Source organism: Thunnus albacares, chromosome 17 (genome assembly GCF_914725855.1).
Source record: "Thunnus albacares chromosome 17, fThuAlb1.1, whole genome shotgun sequence".
NCBI classification, from domain to species: domain Eukaryota; kingdom Metazoa; phylum Chordata; class Actinopteri; order Scombriformes; family Scombridae; genus Thunnus; species Thunnus albacares.
In genome coordinates this window covers 20,651,000-20,668,895 of record NC_058122.1, presented here as the reverse complement: position 1 = coordinate 20,668,895, position 17,896 = coordinate 20,651,000, and the positions used below count along the sequence as shown (strand labels likewise).

At 39.7% G+C, this 17,896-nt stretch overlaps 1 protein-coding gene and 1 long non-coding RNA gene across 2 annotated transcripts in view; one reads left to right on the top strand and one right to left on the bottom strand.

The window, feature by feature from the left end:
• The window catches only part of elfn1a (extracellular leucine-rich repeat and fibronectin type III domain containing 1a), a 73,319-nt gene extending 72,635 nt beyond the window's left edge, over positions 1 to 684 (bottom strand). Inside the window, exon 1 of the mRNA XM_044330187.1 lies at positions 287 to 684. The gene's annotated coding sequence lies outside the window, so the exon portion shown is untranslated. The remainder of the gene's footprint in view (positions 1 to 286) is intronic.
• A 10,540-nt stretch (positions 685 to 11,224) lies between these two features.
• On the top strand, positions 11,225 to 17,239 carry LOC122967625. Its single transcript, XR_006398644.1, has 3 exons — positions 11,225 to 11,445; positions 12,494 to 12,613; positions 16,558 to 17,239. It is a non-coding gene; the product is annotated as an uncharacterized LOC122967625 (long non-coding RNA).
• The last annotated feature ends 657 nt before the right edge of the window (positions 17,240 to 17,896 follow it).

Genomic DNA, 17,896 nt, shown 5'->3' with positions numbered 1-17,896 from the left:
GTGACCCCGTGTCCCGTTAACATCTCTCAAAATGCACCGACTTCAGCTTGCTGGTGTTCAAGTTCAGCTCTGCATTTTGTAAGATGTGTATGTGCTTTGTAAGATAAGAGTTACTGAACATGACCACACAGTTTATGCTCAACAGCCATACTAACAGGCTACTGTGAAGTAAAGCAGTAATATTTTGCCTTTGAGGTTTGTTCCTGCCCCGTGTGAACGCAATAGAAAGAAAGTACATGCTGTCTGTAAACTGCGATGTTAAAGTACAATATCCAGCACAGCTTACCTGCTTGACGATCGCGGAGCAAGAGCTTCTTCCCGATACAAAGCTGGCCGCTTACTGTATGCCACCACCAACACAAGACATTTTCAAAGAGGAGATATTTCTGTTAGATGATAAAGAATGAAAAAAAAAATCCCAGTTGTCTGCTTTCGATCTGAAGACGCAAAAAACAGCGACTGGCTGCGTCGAGGGAGAGTCTCAAAGATCCATTTAGCCGTGAGTGATTTAATTCAGGGTTGAGCTCCTCTCACCGCTCGCCTTTATGTGTGCTGAACAGACCCAGAGCCCTGCTTGGGTTTTTCTATTATACACCGAGAGCTGACACCGGCGTTTAACCACATTCAAAGGAGGCGGGTATGTAGGTAGGTATTACTGTATCAGTTGGGAAACTGCGAGGAATAACTGCGAGAGGAGCGCATGTTGATCCTCCTGTCTAGCCGAGGCAAAGTTTAAATCTCATAATAAGATTGTTTGTCACCGCGAGGCTATAAATGGTGGCAGGTTCAACACGGATGCCGGAAGGGTTATGGCAACTCCACCGACTGAAGTGAAAACGCGTGATAGCCCGTGTTTTCTGAAAAAGCTGAATAGTTTCATTAAATGAAGACAATCGGAGTGAAAAGTGTCAACGACGTCACACGGGGTTCAGGGCTTGAACGGCCTATCCATGAGCAAACTTTTCCGCCTTTTTATGTGTATGGGCTGCACCACTGCGCTAAAAATGGTTTTGAACTGCACAATTTCACAGTCTGGTTGGGGGTATGTTTAATTTCGTATCGCATGGGAGGAGATCATTTTTCTCCACACAAAGGTCCACCGGTCCGACCAACAGGGGGCCCCTTAATAATCAAAAGAAGCGCTTCCATTTCATATTATTTGGTGATTTCTTAACTTGTCTACAGGGAGCACGACTGTGTCTTACAACATTCCCTATGATATCACCTGAGTATATTTGTAATATTCACATTGTTACACATGTTTTGTTTGCAGGCTGTTGAGCCTTAGTGGTACATTCACAACAATGTAAATGGAAACCATTAAAGAGCCCCATTAGACAAATAAAAACTGCCACATTGTGACGGTTGTGGTCTGTAAATTTCAGGGGGGTGGAGGAGCCATGACAGCTATTGAAGTAGACCATATTTCACTGAAGAGGTCAACCCTTGGTCCCTGTGATAGTAAATCAATACACATCAATGATAAATTATTGAATACAAGAACCTGCTGAATACAAATTCCCACCCATATGGACCTGCAGTGTGATACAGTAAAGGGATGTCAGAAAGTAGGTTTTCTTTTAGTGGGACATGATATCAACGTACTTAAATGCAGGTTTCTTTATATTTGTGGATTTGTATCTCACACATAAACTATATCCAAATTTTGCAGATGAGTTTGACCACAACATATTCAGACCTGCTGTGGAAGTAGCAGCAATGTTGACTGAGTGTCTATGCAGATGTAAAATCTGATTCCGGCTTTGTTAAGAAGGAGAAAACAGAAATTTCCCCGCTCAGATATAGCTGTGGAAAAATCTGATCTGTGCCTCAAGGGTTAAACCCAGATTGTCTGTCCCTGTGTAAATGCAGTCCCCGATTTAATTTATGGAGAGTGCAGCCTGATGTCCTCTGTAATGACGTAGTCTTACGGATGACCCGAGCAAGTCGGGAAGCGGCAGCCAGGCTGCAGATGCTCTTCTGTGAGAGGGAGCAAGTGGTTGTGTGAGGACTTGGCACAGACGCTGCAATGTCTTGTCTCATTGCAGCAGTCACGTTGAAGCTGTGAAATGTGGACATGGACAGCCTGGCCCAGGAAGTCACGGCACTGCAGCTGCAGCATTGAGAATGACAGACACACTGTATCATGCTCCCTAATATCTTCACAACCCCAGGGCAAGCCTGATACGTGACCCCATACCAACACTGTAGCCTTTGAGCATTGTGCTGCCACTGCACGCCACCCTGAATTCCAAAAAAATAAAGATATCAGGACCCAGCTGTATCAGCTGGCACAATAAAAAAAGAACAGGTCATAGCCGAAGGTTACCATCTTCTTTCAAGCGGGTAAAACTACAAGAATTCTGACAAATGTTTCTGCTTCAATTCTGAAAGCTAGCATGCAAAATACTTCTTATAGAAGGCTTATAAGTGCAGGCTTCTTTTTAATCGCTTTTTTTGTTTTGTTTATTCACAACATGAGGACTCTACCTTTCAGAGTGCAGCAGATGGGGTGGCTTGATGGGCTTTCATATTGAAGATCCCCAGCTGAATTTACCTTGAGAGCACAATCGCTTTAATGTCATCCAGGTATGAGCTTTGATTCCCAGTGGATAGAACTGTTCATAATGTAGTAATGATTTATGATGTGTAGTGGTAGGGGGCAAGTGTATAAGGGAAGAAGTTTAAGGTAAAGCTAAATGGTGTCATGTCACCCAGCTACTGGTGAGGACTGCTGGATTTTGAGATTTTCTTATTATATAACAGATTCATTTAGTGTATAACTCAAGGTGGTAATAGGTTTGTTTACATTGAAATATACAACACTCTTGTTGCTTTGTCATTTTACATCTGAGTGGCATTTGTGCAGTTTTAGTTAAACTGATGTTTTCAGGGGTTTTAACTCAAAGCTGCACATTGAGTTCAACATGATTTCTCTGTCAAAACAAGCATCAGCGCAACATGGAATTTACCACTAAATAATAGTCTGTAAATGCTTTAAGGTACATTTTATGACTTTTATGACAATCAGAAAGCTGTGTTGTATACAGTGCATACAACGATGGACATTTTCCCATTTATAGGCACATATTTTTACTTAAGATTACACACATATCTGATTCCTTACAGATTTACTATACAAGTGTAATACCAATTAACATTTTACTATAAAACTATCTGCATTACCGTATCTTACAATAAAACACTAAATTTAAATTAAGATTCTGTTCTCAAATCTCAGAACAATGAATATTTTAACCTATATAAACTGTAGTGGGAACTGATCAATAAACAACTAAACTAATTGTAAGTAAGTGTCCTATTATTGGGTTTAATGACTGCTATAAGGCACTACAACTGTAGTTATCCATAATTACAACTATAACTATGATGACTATGACTATCATGACATTTCAGCTTCTCAGGACGCATCAGGTATTGTTCTAGTCAATGCAAGTTTAAATTTGTCTCACACTTTGTAGAGTTTTGAGACTAACAGAGCAAACAAGGCCGACAGCACCACTGAATTAGATTTTCTAATATTTTGAATTATAAAACACAAAAAAAAATGACGGTACTGCTTTCAATATCAGGTAGTTTGACTTGCTGTGCATTGGATATGGCTGGTAATGCTTCATATAAATCTGTAGAAAACTGTTCCAAATGAAAAGATGATAATGTCACTAAATGAAGTCCAGGCAGTCCGGGTGGAGAAGAAAAGGAGGGAGATAGGTGGAATGTATTATTCAAATCCTTCATTTACTGGCTAAGCCAATTTGGTGCTGAGGCAAGTAACAGGGCTGGCAATAATTCAGGGGAGGAGACGGTGACTGCTGGTTGATATAATGGAATATCTGCTGTCAGTGAAGTGCGGGAGATCCATCTTACTGGCTAAGCAGTGGGACGGATATCTACAGCTGCTTCACCAATGATAATGTTACGTGGAAGAAATGTGAAGCTGCACTCTGGGGTGCTTGTTGACGTTTAACAGCCCTACTTACATACCTTGTTATTGTCCTCGCAGCAACACACAAATACAGCAAGCAGATGGAGTGTTGCAGCTTGGAAAGGTGCAGTCAATTGAAGCCAAATCAATTTTATTTATATAGCCCCAATTTACAAGTTATCTCAGGGCACTTTTCACATAAAGCAGGTCTAGACCATACTCTTTAATTTACAGAGACCCAACATTCCCCCATGAGCAAGCACTTGGTGGCAACGGTGAGGAACAACTCCCCTTTAATGGGAAGAAACCTCAAGCAGAACTGTGCTCTAGGTGGGCGGCCATCTGCTTTGACTGGTTGGGTTGAGAGAGAAAGAGGGAGGGGGAGGGGGGGGAGAGAGACACAGAGAAGTACAGCAACAACAACAATAATAGTAATAGAAATATGACTAATAATAATAGTAGTAGCAGTGGGCATTAAGCTGGACCAAGGGGACAGCAAGCGGTCTGCAGCCACAGGCAGCAGCCGGTCCACAACTGAAGGTCCACACCCGTGAGACGAGAAAGCACAAAACTCCAGGGAAGATGCCAAGTTAGAATCATGTATTGATGGGGCATGAATGCATACAGATGGAGAGGGAGAAGGGGAGAGAGAAGTTCAGTGCATTATGAGAAGTCCCCCTGGCAGTCTAGGCCTATAGCAGCATAACTAGGGGCTGGTCTTAACTATAAGCTTTATCAAAAAGTTCAAGCCTACTCTTAAACATAGAGAAGGTGTCTGCCCCTGGACCAAAACTGGAAGATGGGTCCACAGGAAAGGAGCCTAATAGCAGAAGGCTCTTCCTCCCATTCTACTTTTGGAGACTCTAGGGACCACAAGTAAGCCTGCATACTGGTAACACAGTGTTCTAGTGGGATAATAGGGTACTGTGAGCTTTTTATGATATGATGGTGCCTGACCATTAAGGGCGTTTTGTAGGTGAGGAGAAGGATTTTAAATTCTATTCTGGAAAGACAGCTGTATGAAGTGATTGAACATGACGTGGCATTAATGTCTCCCTGCTGCTAATGTTCCAGTCTAGTCTGCCATCACCACCATTTACATTTAACAAATACCGAGATAAAACCAAAGAAAGAAGAAAATTACAGACAATATAGTAACAGTCATCTGAACTTGCTAAAATAATAAAATGTGACCCAGTTACAATATTAAACCATATATCACAACCTAACAGAACTACATGGCGATATACGTACATTTGCCCATGAACATAATGTGCTTATTCAGTGTAAGAATAACAGGCATACAGGTATGCAAATCTGAGTACAAACATTAGCACTGCAATGGACTATTTCATGAAATTACATGGGAGCCTTTATGTTCGCTCTTTAATGGTTAGTCAAGGTGTCACACTTACCTCATCATTTCCCCTAGAGCCAGAGAAAAAAAATGTGTGTGAGGGTCATACTTGCTCTGTAATTTAGTGAAAATTATGTCCCCTCTCGGCCCACCCCTCCTCTTTTATGTTTCCTGTGAAGATATTTGACAGCTTGGGTACCAGGAGAGACAGACAGCTCACAGTGGAGAGCAGAGCGTGGGCAAACTCAGCCAACACTCAGCGAGGAGGGCTGAGGCCCCATGGTGACTGCCTCAGCGTGACCGGTGGGATAAACACACCACCTACACTAAAAGCCTTACAAAAGAGACACGGCTATTCTAACAGCTGTGACATGCAGTCTGTACCCTGTGACTCTGGAATGAACAAGGTTTATTTATGGTTTAGATGGAAGAAAGCCTGAAAATACCTGATGTTGGTACTTTCAGTTCTCCCAGCTGAGTTACTCTGGTTTAAGGTTGGCCACCCTCCCCCCCCTAACAAGGGAATGGAGCTCTATGTCTGTAAATAGTGTCCAGCTCATATTGATACACTTACAGGGAATGCACAGTGGGGTTATTTTAACAGGGGATGCAAGATATATATAATTAAAAACAGCTGAGTGCCTGTGTGCCTGCTTTGGTCATTTTTACATGCTACTCCTTCTTTATCCATTAGCTTGAAGGCAAGCGGGGAAATAGGGCTGTACCTATATTTTACATGTATAGCACCAAGAATTGCACTATGTGCATAATTCAGAAGCTTGTAGCCTTGTAGGCTCAATTTATCCATCATCAAGTACAATGACTCAAATCTGATTTAAGGTTATGTGACAGATTGATTTAATTTGAATATCATGACAATTTGACATTGTAGTCAAAGGAAAGTGCTTGCTTTGCATGTCCTTTTCTATCAAGTTGATGACAACAAGTTTGCCCGAAACACTGAACGCTTTGTTAGGAACCCAACAATGGGAAACATTTTTTTTAGCTTCCTCCTTGATGCTTATAATGATGTAATATACAAGAACAGCAGTACAGGATGTAGGATAAACTTTACAATACCTCTGTATCTGAATTATTCAAATTTGAGAGTACTCTGAATGCTGAGAAATCCCTACTAGGGCCCTTTATTAACAAGCTTGGCTGCATGCCTGTGAAACCATGAGATCCTCTGACTCAATGCCATCGTTTATACAGTCTGCAATCCTCTCACCTGTCTGCACACATACTGGCAGTTGCTTCATGCCCCAGAGGGGTAAAAATAACTAGTTAATTATTCATCTTGTGGAACTGATGCCGTCTTTCATCATCTGAAATGTCTTGAGAGACATCTCAACTAGACAGTACAGACACAGTATACCAATAGACCAATAGAGATGTAGCAGAGGGGAAAACCTCTCAGACATGAAGTATGTGCTGTCTATTCAGGTTCTTTATAATCTACTTTAGTAGTAATTATGCAAGCTAATATAAAGACAACCTAGCTAATATAAGCTGACACTTTATGTCAGGCCCATCGTTTCCAAAAAAAGTGGCCTTTGTACAGAAGACAAATACTGCCGACACCTTCACATTAACCTTCTACGTCATAACACATAAATAATATTCCAAGAATAAAAATTTGGCACAATTATTAATACGGATTCAGCCATCAATAGGTGTTCATGTTGACAAAGATTTGAATAAGTGTTAAATGAAAGCTCTGCTTTTATGCTTAATTTATGTAAAACTATTTATTTCATCAGCCACTACTCAACCAAACTTTATCCATCCATCCATTCATCTGCCCGTCCGCCCATCCGTCCCTCCGTCCATCCATCCGTCCATCTATCCACCTGCTCATGGTGGCAGTCTATAACATACTGTACAAACAGAACTAAACATATTAGAACAGTCAGATTCACATTCACAGTCATACATTGTGTTATATGTCCTGTATATACAACAACCATTACATTTCAGTTCCACCGCAATATACAAAATCTATTAGACTTGCAACACAGTCTTGATTGAACCAGAGTTTCAGATCTATCTGGTGACATTTTTCTAGTGTTTGACTTTATATCATCTCAAAAAGAAATAGTTCAACATTTTGAAAAAAAAACACTTATTTGCTTTTTTGGAGGCTTAGCTTAGCATAAATATTGGAAACATCAGGAAACAACTAACCTAGCTTTGTTCAATGGTAACAAAACTCACTAATTAAGCTAATTAAGCTAACTAAGTAACACATTCCAATGTATTTGTTTATTCTGTACAAAAACCAAAGTGTAAAAATGACACAATGTGGTTTTATGTCTTTAGTCTTTATGCAAAGCTATGCTAACCATCTACTAGCTTCATACATTCATCATACATGAAACTGGTATCAATCTTCTCATGTAACTCTCAGCAAGAAAGCGAATAAGCACAACTATGTCTTTAACCCCCATTTATTTCTGTACAGGTATTTCTATGAAACTGAATTAGTGCAAACAACAGATAAAACACTTATGCCAATAAATTATGCAAATATGCTGATGAAACCTTCCTCATCCTACGCAGTATTGTTTTTTCATTCACAAGTTCTGACTCATAATATATGATGTAAACAGACTGATGGCGGGTCAGAGGCCAGGGAAGTGGACTCAGGCACACATGTGTGGTATAACCACATCACTCTCGCAGTCACCGCAGCTCATTTCAAACCCAGCGTTGATACACTGTAGCTGCTGCTTGTGTGTCTGTCTGCAGGCAGTTAGTGATGAGGCGCCCACCAGTCTGCATCTGTCTGACTGCAGCCGGGGAGCCTGGCTTTCCAGTGCCCTATCCATAAGAGAGCTGAGCCCAGCAGGCAGCCTACACAGATGCTGTGCATACTGAAAAAAGGACATCCGCCTACACTGTGTTGTCTAAATGATTCCCCAGCTCACGTAACGGTGAAAAAAGCAGAACAGATTGTGAAGTGTATGATCGGTGGAGGTTGGAAAGTGTTTAGAGAAATACTTCCCTCAGTTCCTGTAAAACTTTTCATTACCGCAGTAAAAAGGGGAGGGTCAGAGGTTGTGAGGTGGTCTATGATTTCTGAGAGATGGTGCAGGGAAAGGGATTGTTTTGATAAACTCGGGCTAAAAGTGCTTAATTCTTTTGAACACCAGTGCATCTTTGAAGGTGAGAGGAGGGCAAGTGAAGTCCACTCACATACAGCAGGCACATGTTCAGCTATTATTGCAGGCGGTGTTATTGAAGCTGTAAAGCAATAAAAGCACAACACACACACACCAACATGCCAGAACATACACAAAACCGTATTCACATGTCTGCTACCTTGGCAGTCATGTCCAGTTTCCACCTCAGTTTAAATTTTCCACAAAATCCCTCATAAGCTTATTAGTTTGAGATGATAATTACTGCTAATTAAGACTGGAATTCATTCATGTGCTCATATTAGATTGCATATTATTTGTAATAACTTTGTTAATGCTGTTAAATACATCGGAGAGCAGAACATGATTATTACAATTCAAACTTGCATGATTTCATGAACAGTGAAGCATCAACATTCACGGGAGCGAAACCACTGGTTTTAATGAATGTGCAGAAAGTAATAAAAAGTAGTCCGTAAAGCAGGACCGAGCTTAACTCATCTGCATTCAGCCGTGCGCTGTGCCGATGCATAACTCTTATACTGGCCAACTCATCCAAAATATTGGAAACAACCGTTCACAGTGCTTTCCACCTAGGCTGCCAAGTTTTTACACTGGAGGGTTTTTGGAGAAATGGGTTTCAATATTCTGTGTGTGCCCTTTAAAAAAAAAAAGGCTCTTTGCTTTAATTTGGAGAAATCAGATGCTTTCAGGCCTGCAGGGCTGCTTAATTAAACTAGATTAAAGAATTAAAGGAACTTTTCAGAATGCAATTATTTATTGTGCGATATGTTAACTTTTGCCCACCCAAATAAGCTTTTTTCTTTCTATCCTGAACAAGTATGATATTGCTTCCAATCAGTTAGGAAAAAAGTGAATTCATGCACAAGCCTTGTACAGCACAGATTGCTAATTGTCATCTGGCCACTCTGGCCTTAGTCACCACAAGGATATACAAATATTGAACTGGCACAGGAAGCTCTGCAGGGTTTTTAGATAGTTCCAGCTACTGATCTGTGACATTAGCACAAAGCCTGTTTCAGTCATAAAGAACAGTGAGTTTATGCAAAAGAGTTGCTCAAATATGAGTCCAGTGCTATGAATGTGGTTGAATCAATAAATGTTGGCTTGTCTGTAAAGTTTGTGATACATCTGAAGAGAGTTTGTCACAGAAGATGGTGTGTGTGTGTGTGTGTGTGTGTGTGTGTGTGTGTGTGTGTGTGTATGCGCACCTATATACTAGCCCCGCTGTGTTAATATTTTGTTGTCAGCATTATTCAGCATTAAAAAATATTGATCACTCCTCAGCTACCACCTGTTTAACTCTGGATTATTTTATGAGGTATTTACCGCATGACAGCCGCTGCCACTAATACTCTCTTGGCATCTCTGAAAATCCTCACAGAGACACTGCACACTGCTAAAACACAGCAGTAGTTGGACAGATACTCCTTTGCTGCTACTAAAAGTTTAAATAAAACCCAGACGAAGCACCCTCAGGCCTTACACCTTGCATCAAATTTTAAATTTATTCTTTACTTCTTGTACATCACGTCGTTTGTTTCTGGCAGAATAGGAATAACTCCTGATTCCTGCCAACTGAAACATCTGTGCATCCCCATAATGCTTGCGCCACGGTGTGTCTGAACTTTATTTTGATTAGGTTTGTGACTAGCGGAGATAATCACGTATCCCTTTCAGAAAGAGCTGCTCTCAGAGGAAAACACTTTGAATCAAGTGACTACATCACTGGGGGGTCCCTTAAAGGAGACTGTGCAGAAGCCGAAAGGAAAATAAATCAGAAAGTCTCTTCTGGCTTTATGAAAAGCTTAATGTCGAGGAATCAAAAAGCTGCTACTGTAAGCTTGGAAAAGCAGCGTTTTTAATAATTACGGTACATTTCAAAAAATGCAATAACTCTGTGGTACTATTCAGTGTGCCAGGAAGAGTTATGAATAAATCCCCATGAATTATTTACAAAGGTGTCAAATGCGCAAATCAGCAACTATAAGGGCAGCAGCTGGTATTGCTACAGTGATCCAATGAGTAATCTGCTGTTGGCAAAAGCTAGTTACATCACAGTGTGATAGTTACATATTTTTTTCCTGCACAGTTCTGAAAGTGACTGAGAAGAAGTTTTGTTTTCACTTACAGTTCCAGTGGCCAACGATAAGACACATTCATTTATGTTATAGTCACTGCTTTTGCTGTAGAGAGTAGCTTGAGTAAATGCGAGGGTTTATGTGAGACACAGGGAGGGCTTTAATGCTAAATGAGTTTGGTCTCACACATGCAAACCCATGAGCCCCTGAGTCAGAAGCAGCATGTAGGAAGGACCGCTGAGAACAGCTCCTGCCTTGTTTCCGGCCTGCAGCTCTCATGTGTGAGGGATGCAGCATATGGAGGCAGTCAGACAAAAAGCCCACCGGCTCCTTCAGCAAATCCAACATAAAGCAGTCCCTCCAGGATTTCATAGAGCTTTTTTTGTGATTGATATGATCAAAAATGCTTGATTTTGCAGCAGCTTTTCTCATAACTTGGGATGCAATTGATGAAGTTTTATGTGATTTTTTTTGTGGTAAAATTGCGGGAATTGGCAAAAATTGCAAGTCGAGGAAAAAAATTGTTTTATTTTTAACTACTACCTAATGAAGAAGGCGATGTGAACACCTCACATCACAGAAATAGCTGAAACTATTTTAGTTCTCATCTTTTTTTATTTTCTGAATTTAAAGGACCATGATAAGACCACATTTCCCATAAACCCTGTCACTTCCTGTTTTGCTGTTTTTTCAGGTCAGCCAGAATGGGGTTTGTTTTGATAATGAGAGGAGAAGTTGAACAGCCTTACTAACTGTAAATGAGGAGTTATTTTTGTTGATAAAGCTAGTTTTGTTTGGAAAGGCTTACTTACTGCCTTTAGCAGAACTCCTGTGAATCCGACTCGGTCGCACAAAATATCTCAACTCATCGCAATTGTCTGTCTTTCTCATCGCAAGGTATGGACATTAAATTTGCAATTATATAATGATGTCAAAATCTTCCTAGTAGTACCTTTAATGCAGAGAAATTGTGAGAATTTTGCTAAATTTCAAGCCCCCGCAAATATTGTGGAGATTGGTTGAATTTGTATTAATTATTGCAATCTAAAGATCACGATGTCCTGGAAGGACTGATAAAGCACTGTTTGGCTCTGCATGTATGAAACCATATATTTCCTACTTTAATCCTGAAACAACGTCATTTGAAGGAATAGTTTGATATTTTGGGAAATACGCTTATTTACTGTTTTTTACGAAGAGCTTGCCTGAATATCTAGCTTGGCTCAGTCCTCTCAGAACCTCTAAAGCTCACTAATTAACACATATCTTATTTGTGCAATCTGTACAAAAAACAATGTGCGAAACTTCATATTATGGTGCAATGAGGGGTTATTTGGACCGAGCCTGGCTAGCTGTTTGCCCGTGTTTCCAGTCTTTGCACTAAGCTAAGCTAAGCTAACTGACTGCTGGCGGTAGCTTCATGTACAGAAATGAGAGTGTTATTGATCTTCTCATCTAAAGAAAACGAACAAGTGTATTGTGTACGTACAAAATGTTGAACTCTTACTTTAATTTCATCAAAAGAGAACAGACCTGATTTGTCTCCTTAGTTTCTTAAATTGAATCACTGACATTCTGAACTCTTTTTAAAGGCAGTTTTGGATGAGATCTTCCTTTTTCACACTGTCTTTGACCTAAATATAATACAAGTGAGATATTATGTCAAACCCCCAACGTGAAATTGCTTTTGGAATTATCAGGGGGAGACAAAGATCTGATATTACTGCATGAATGCCAAAGAGACTTTTCTCTCTCTAGTTTTGTTTTGTAGGTTCATTAAAATCTACAGTTGCTTCTTCAATCACAGACTTTTGCGACCTTGTGATCTCACCACCTGCCAGACAGATATCAGTGGAGCGGGACAGATGCAATCACAGTAATCTTTCCTTGTATGTCTGGGGCTTCATATGATGAAACCATTAAAATGATTCAAGCACCTCTGCAGCTTGGAGCAGGTCAGAGCAGAACAATGACGACCCCGATGACTCTGACCACAGGAGATGAAGACGTCTGCTTGTTTCCCACCCAAAGCTACCTATATGTGTTCCACCATCCAGCTGAGCACGTGAGTGTGTGTGTGTGGTCCAGGTATTCCTCATGTTGTGGGGACGTAAATCTGTTTCACAGTCACGTTGTGGGGACTTGCCTCCCTTATAGGGACAAAAAACAAGTCCCTTTAATGTATATCATTAATTTTAGAGTGAAGACTTGGTTTAATGTTAAGGTTAGTTTAGGGTTATGTTAAGGTTGGGGTGAGGGTTAGGGTTAGGTATGTGGTGGTAATGATTAAGGTTAGGATAAGTCTCCAGGAAATGAATATAAGTAAATATAATGTCGTCTGAAGTGATGGAAACACAACTGTGTGTGTGCCTATTGAATATTTCATTCAGGTCAAGGGCAAAAAAACACTTGTTCGCCAGCACAGTGAATAACAGACCCACTAATGGCACGCATATGGTCTGGCGAAACATGTTTTTTAATTGATAAATTAGATGAGTGGTTTTTATTCAGCTATTCAACATTTAGGTACATTTTCAATTTATTGTTTCTGCTGCTAGGATATCATTTCAGTTGTCTCCTGAGCACAAAAAACCTAAATAAGCTCATTTTATTTCTAAACAAATAGTGGCTGATGTGTAACGTTAGCCATTTGTGCTCCTCCCCATTAACGATTATCGCTCCCACATATTTTACAGCTGCATCACTTGATGACACTCCAGGGGAACAGATGTGTTCAAATGAATTTGCAGAGAGACTCTGATGCGAGAGAGATAGGTTTTCATTATTTTCCCGTCATTCTGCTCGGCACAAAGTCATCAGCTGTGCAGCAAGAGGTTCAAAGCCCAGGAACAAAACCATTTCAAAGTCTTAACATAGTTTAACAGCATGTACCAGACTACACAATAACACACAAGTATTCATTATTATGCAAATTGGAATGGTCTCTTTGGGAGCTCCATGCTTTCGTTTTCAATTATGCAATTCCTTCTGTCACCTTACAAGTTTTCTTTCATTTTTTATTGTTTTTTGTACATCAAATCCTTAAAAGCCTCAATATTAATTTAAGTAAACGGAGGAGTCCAGATGGAAGTTTCGGTGGGTGAATTCTTTTGGCTATGAGATGTCACACCAAATGACAAAAAAAAATCTCTTTAAAGGATTTTTAAAACCTGAGTGCGAATAAACAAGCTGCTGGATGTTACACGCGTCTGTCTTTTGGATTTAATCTACAGTGTAAATATATATACAGCAACATAACTCACAGTCAGCCTGTGAAATTTGCTAAATGAAAACTTCTCGCAGTAATTCCCTTTGTCTGGTAACGCAAATACACAGTCACAAAAATATAAAACAGGCAAATCTGTTCTAAAATTTGCATAAAATTCTAAAGAAAAACATTCAACAACCAGCACAAACATTATTAACAACCTCACAGCAGTTGATTGGTCCCATGTCGTCAGTGAGGCAGCAAACTGCTGTCATGTAAGCAAGCCTGACTGTCACTGCCTCTGACACTATCAGTGAATAAGGCCTGATACAAGGTAAACAGCTATTTAGTTAGCTGACTATACAGAAAATGCCAAGATAATTATTCCAAACAGATTGTTGGCTACGTCTCCTGGCGAATGTGTTTGTAGCTTGCATTAATATTTGTTGCGTTACTGAGTGTCAAGGCATGTGGGACAGCTTAACTTTAGCAAAATGAGAACAAATTAAGTTAGGACTTTACTGCTGCATGCAAAAATTGCCCAAAGAATTGTAATGTTGAGACAAACTGCATCAAATGGAAAACTGACAGAAAACTTAACATAGCATTAATTAAGCATAATGATTGTATCTTGTAGGCACTACTTTTTTGTAATCACCATATAATTATTATTCTTATTGTCTATTGTGTGGACAAAAGGTCAAACCATCAGAATTCATTATTCAGTAAAAAAAAAATTAAAAAAATGTGTCAGGCAACATTTAATACAGCCATCATTCACTTGTTTCTGTATAAAAATGCAGGGATCATTGTGTTATGACTGCACTGAAGTTGGGGTCACCTTCACTTCAATATTCAGTATAGTGATTTATGAGTGCTATAGTGTGGCTCAGTAGAATTCAAAAAACCCAGCGAGGAGACATTATACAGCTCTACTCAGTATTGCTTACACATCCAAATTTGTTTTGTGAGTTCTCTAATTGCAAAACACCTTGGTGCTCTATATTGTACACAGAAAGTATCCTTCACTTTTACCATCAAGCATCATGTCTGCAATTACAATAAAAAGGAATAGTGTACAGTAAATATAGATGTTGTAGAATTATAGTGTGCAGTCTGTGACTCAAGATGTGACTCAGATTTAAAAGGTAGTTTGGAAATAAGATATATATCATATCAGCAGTGTGCTCATCTCTGCAATGGATGTATCCCTTAAATCTGGAAAATGTATGTGATTCTCCTATCATGTGCATGCAGAGACATATAGTACCAGTCAAAAGTTTGCACCTACTCATTCAAGGGTTTTTCTTTATTTTTTACAATTTTCTACATTGTAGAACAATACTAAAGACATCAAAACTATAAAATAACATCATGTAGTCACCGGGAATGCTTTTCCAACACTCTTGAAGGAGTTCCAACATATGCTGAGCACACGTTTTGCTGCTTTTCCTTCACTCTGCAGTCCAACTCATACCAAATCATCTCAATTGGGTTTTGGTCAGGTGATTGTGGAGGCCAGGGCATCTGATGCAGCACTCCATCAATCTCATTCTTGGTCCAGTAGCCCTTATATAGCCAGGAGGTGTGTTTTGGGTTATTGTCCTGTTGAAAAACTAATTATGTTCCCACTAAGCACAAACTAGAGGGGGTGGCGTGTTGCTGTAGAATGTTGTGGTAGCCATGCTGGTTAAATGTGCCTTGAATTCTGAATAAACCACCAACGATGTCACCAGCAAAGCACCCTCATATCATCATACCTCCTCCTCCATGCTTCACAGTGGGAACTGTACATGCAGATACCATCCGTTCACCTTCTCTGCGTCTCATAAAGACATAGCAGTTGGAACCAAAAAGCTAAAATTTGGACTCATCAGACCAAAGTACAGATTTCCGCTGGTCTAATGTCCATTGTGTTTCTTGGCCCAAGCAATTCTCTTCTTATTATTAGTCTCCCTCAGTAGTGATTTCTTTGCAGCAATTTGACCACGAAGGCCTGATTCACACAGTCTCTGATGTTGAGATATGTCTCTGGGAACTCTGGGAAGCATTGATGTGGGCTCTAATCTGAGGTGCCGTTAATTGGCGATTTGGCTGGTAACTTTAATGAACGTATCCTCTGCGGCAGAGGTAACTCTTGGTCTTCCTTGGGGCGGTCCCCGTGAGAGCCAGTTTCATCACAGCGTTTGATGTTTTTTGTGACTGCACTTGAAGAAACTTTTTTGAACTTTTCTGGATTGACTGACCCTCATGTCTTCAAGTAATGATGGACTGTTGTTTTTCTTTACTTAGTTGAACGGTTCCTGCCATAATATGGATTACTACAGTAGTCAAATGCGGGTATTTGCTGTATACCAACACTACCTTGGCACAACACTGATGGTCTCAAACGCATTAAGAAGTCAAGAAATTCCAGCAGTTAACTTTTGACAAGACACATCTGTTCAATGAAAACCATTCCAGGTGACTCCCTCATGAAGCTGGTTAAGATATTGCCAATAGTGGGCACTTTGAGGAATCTAAAATATGAAAGACATTTTGCTTTGTCTTATGGATCTTTATAGTTTTGATGTCTTCAGTATTGTTCTGCAATGTAGAAATAGTAAAAATAAAGAAAAACCCTTGAATGAGTAGGTGTGTCCAAACTTTTGACTGGTACTGTACTAAGTATAATGTGAGTTAATTGAGGAATAACATTAAATTATCACATCAATGAAAGGTCAGCTTGAATGAATGAATCACATCTCTGTTCTTTAGGAGATGCCAGAAAAAAACTCTTAACTGTTTCTGTTTCCTTTAAGGCTTCATAAACCTACACAGTTGGCAGTCCAGATGCAGGAGCATCATGTGTGACATCATCAGCGACATGCACAGTTAACCTCCTGTGACTGAGATCACGTAATGAGGAAGTATGATAGTGGTTATGTGGCGATGTAAAGCCACTGTGGCGCCTAAGTGAACTCGACGGGTGACATGAGTGGCAAAAGAAGCACCACTGAGTGATTTGTTATATATTATATATTATGCAGTTCAGATGAACAAATATCCCATTTTACCATATAATTTAAGTCTATTTTCTATGAATACTTTTGGAGATTAATTTTGTAAAGTGATTGCAAAAACTTTTATCCACCACATTTTATAGAATATAATCTTGTGATATGCAGTTATTAATATATATCATGCTACAGGAACAAAAATGAGTTCCATTCTGCAACAACATAAATGTTAAACATGCCTCTTTTCTCCAGTTAATCAAGGTTTTATTAGATTAATTTACTGAGTAACTAAAATCAAATTATTGGAAATGTGAATGTAATTCTTGGAGAGGAAGTGACCTGCATACATGCAGCGATATGAAATGTTTACGCCAACAAATAAAAAAACATGTCTGTGATTCACATGTATTTGCGAAAGTCTCTCTTTAGAAACCAGAGGGGGGGCAAAACGGGAAAAGATGGAGCAACATATGCTGTGACAATTACTCACATTACGGGCTGTGAACCTTCTGTGTCGCGTCTCTCAACCTACTGTACATCACTGCATGCAAACCATGTAATCACTTAGCGAAATTTCTCATGCTGTGGAAGAAAATCACCCATGAGTGCTCTTAATGGAGTCTTGAAATTTATGTAATCTCACATGAAAACTCACTGGGGATGACAGTATGGCTTACATTTTACTGTGCTAGTGTCAGAGGCGTTGTGAGTGTGTATGTGTTACATATGTTAAAGTGTTTCGTACGTTTATGATTGTGTGTGCGAGAACTGTGTGTGTGTGTGTGTGCGTCGCTCATTTTCTAAATCCAGAGCATTTGAGCCTGTGACATAGCTGAAGTGATTAGTTTTTTTAGTCTTTTTAGTGAAAACGAATGTGTTCTGCATGTACTTACAAGTACCAAGCAGACATTGATGAGTGACACTTTTTTAATGTTTGCTCATTAAAAGAACCTGGATCTCATTAAATTAGCCATCAGCAAGTCATTAATATGAACATCACAAGGCCAGAAGACTCTTTTATTTAATACCCAACAAGAATTGCAATCTGACCACTGGTGTCTGCCTTCCTTTACACAGAGAAAATAAAACACCTATTAACCTTTTATATTGCTCAGTGAATATGTAAGAGTTGGAGTCCCAG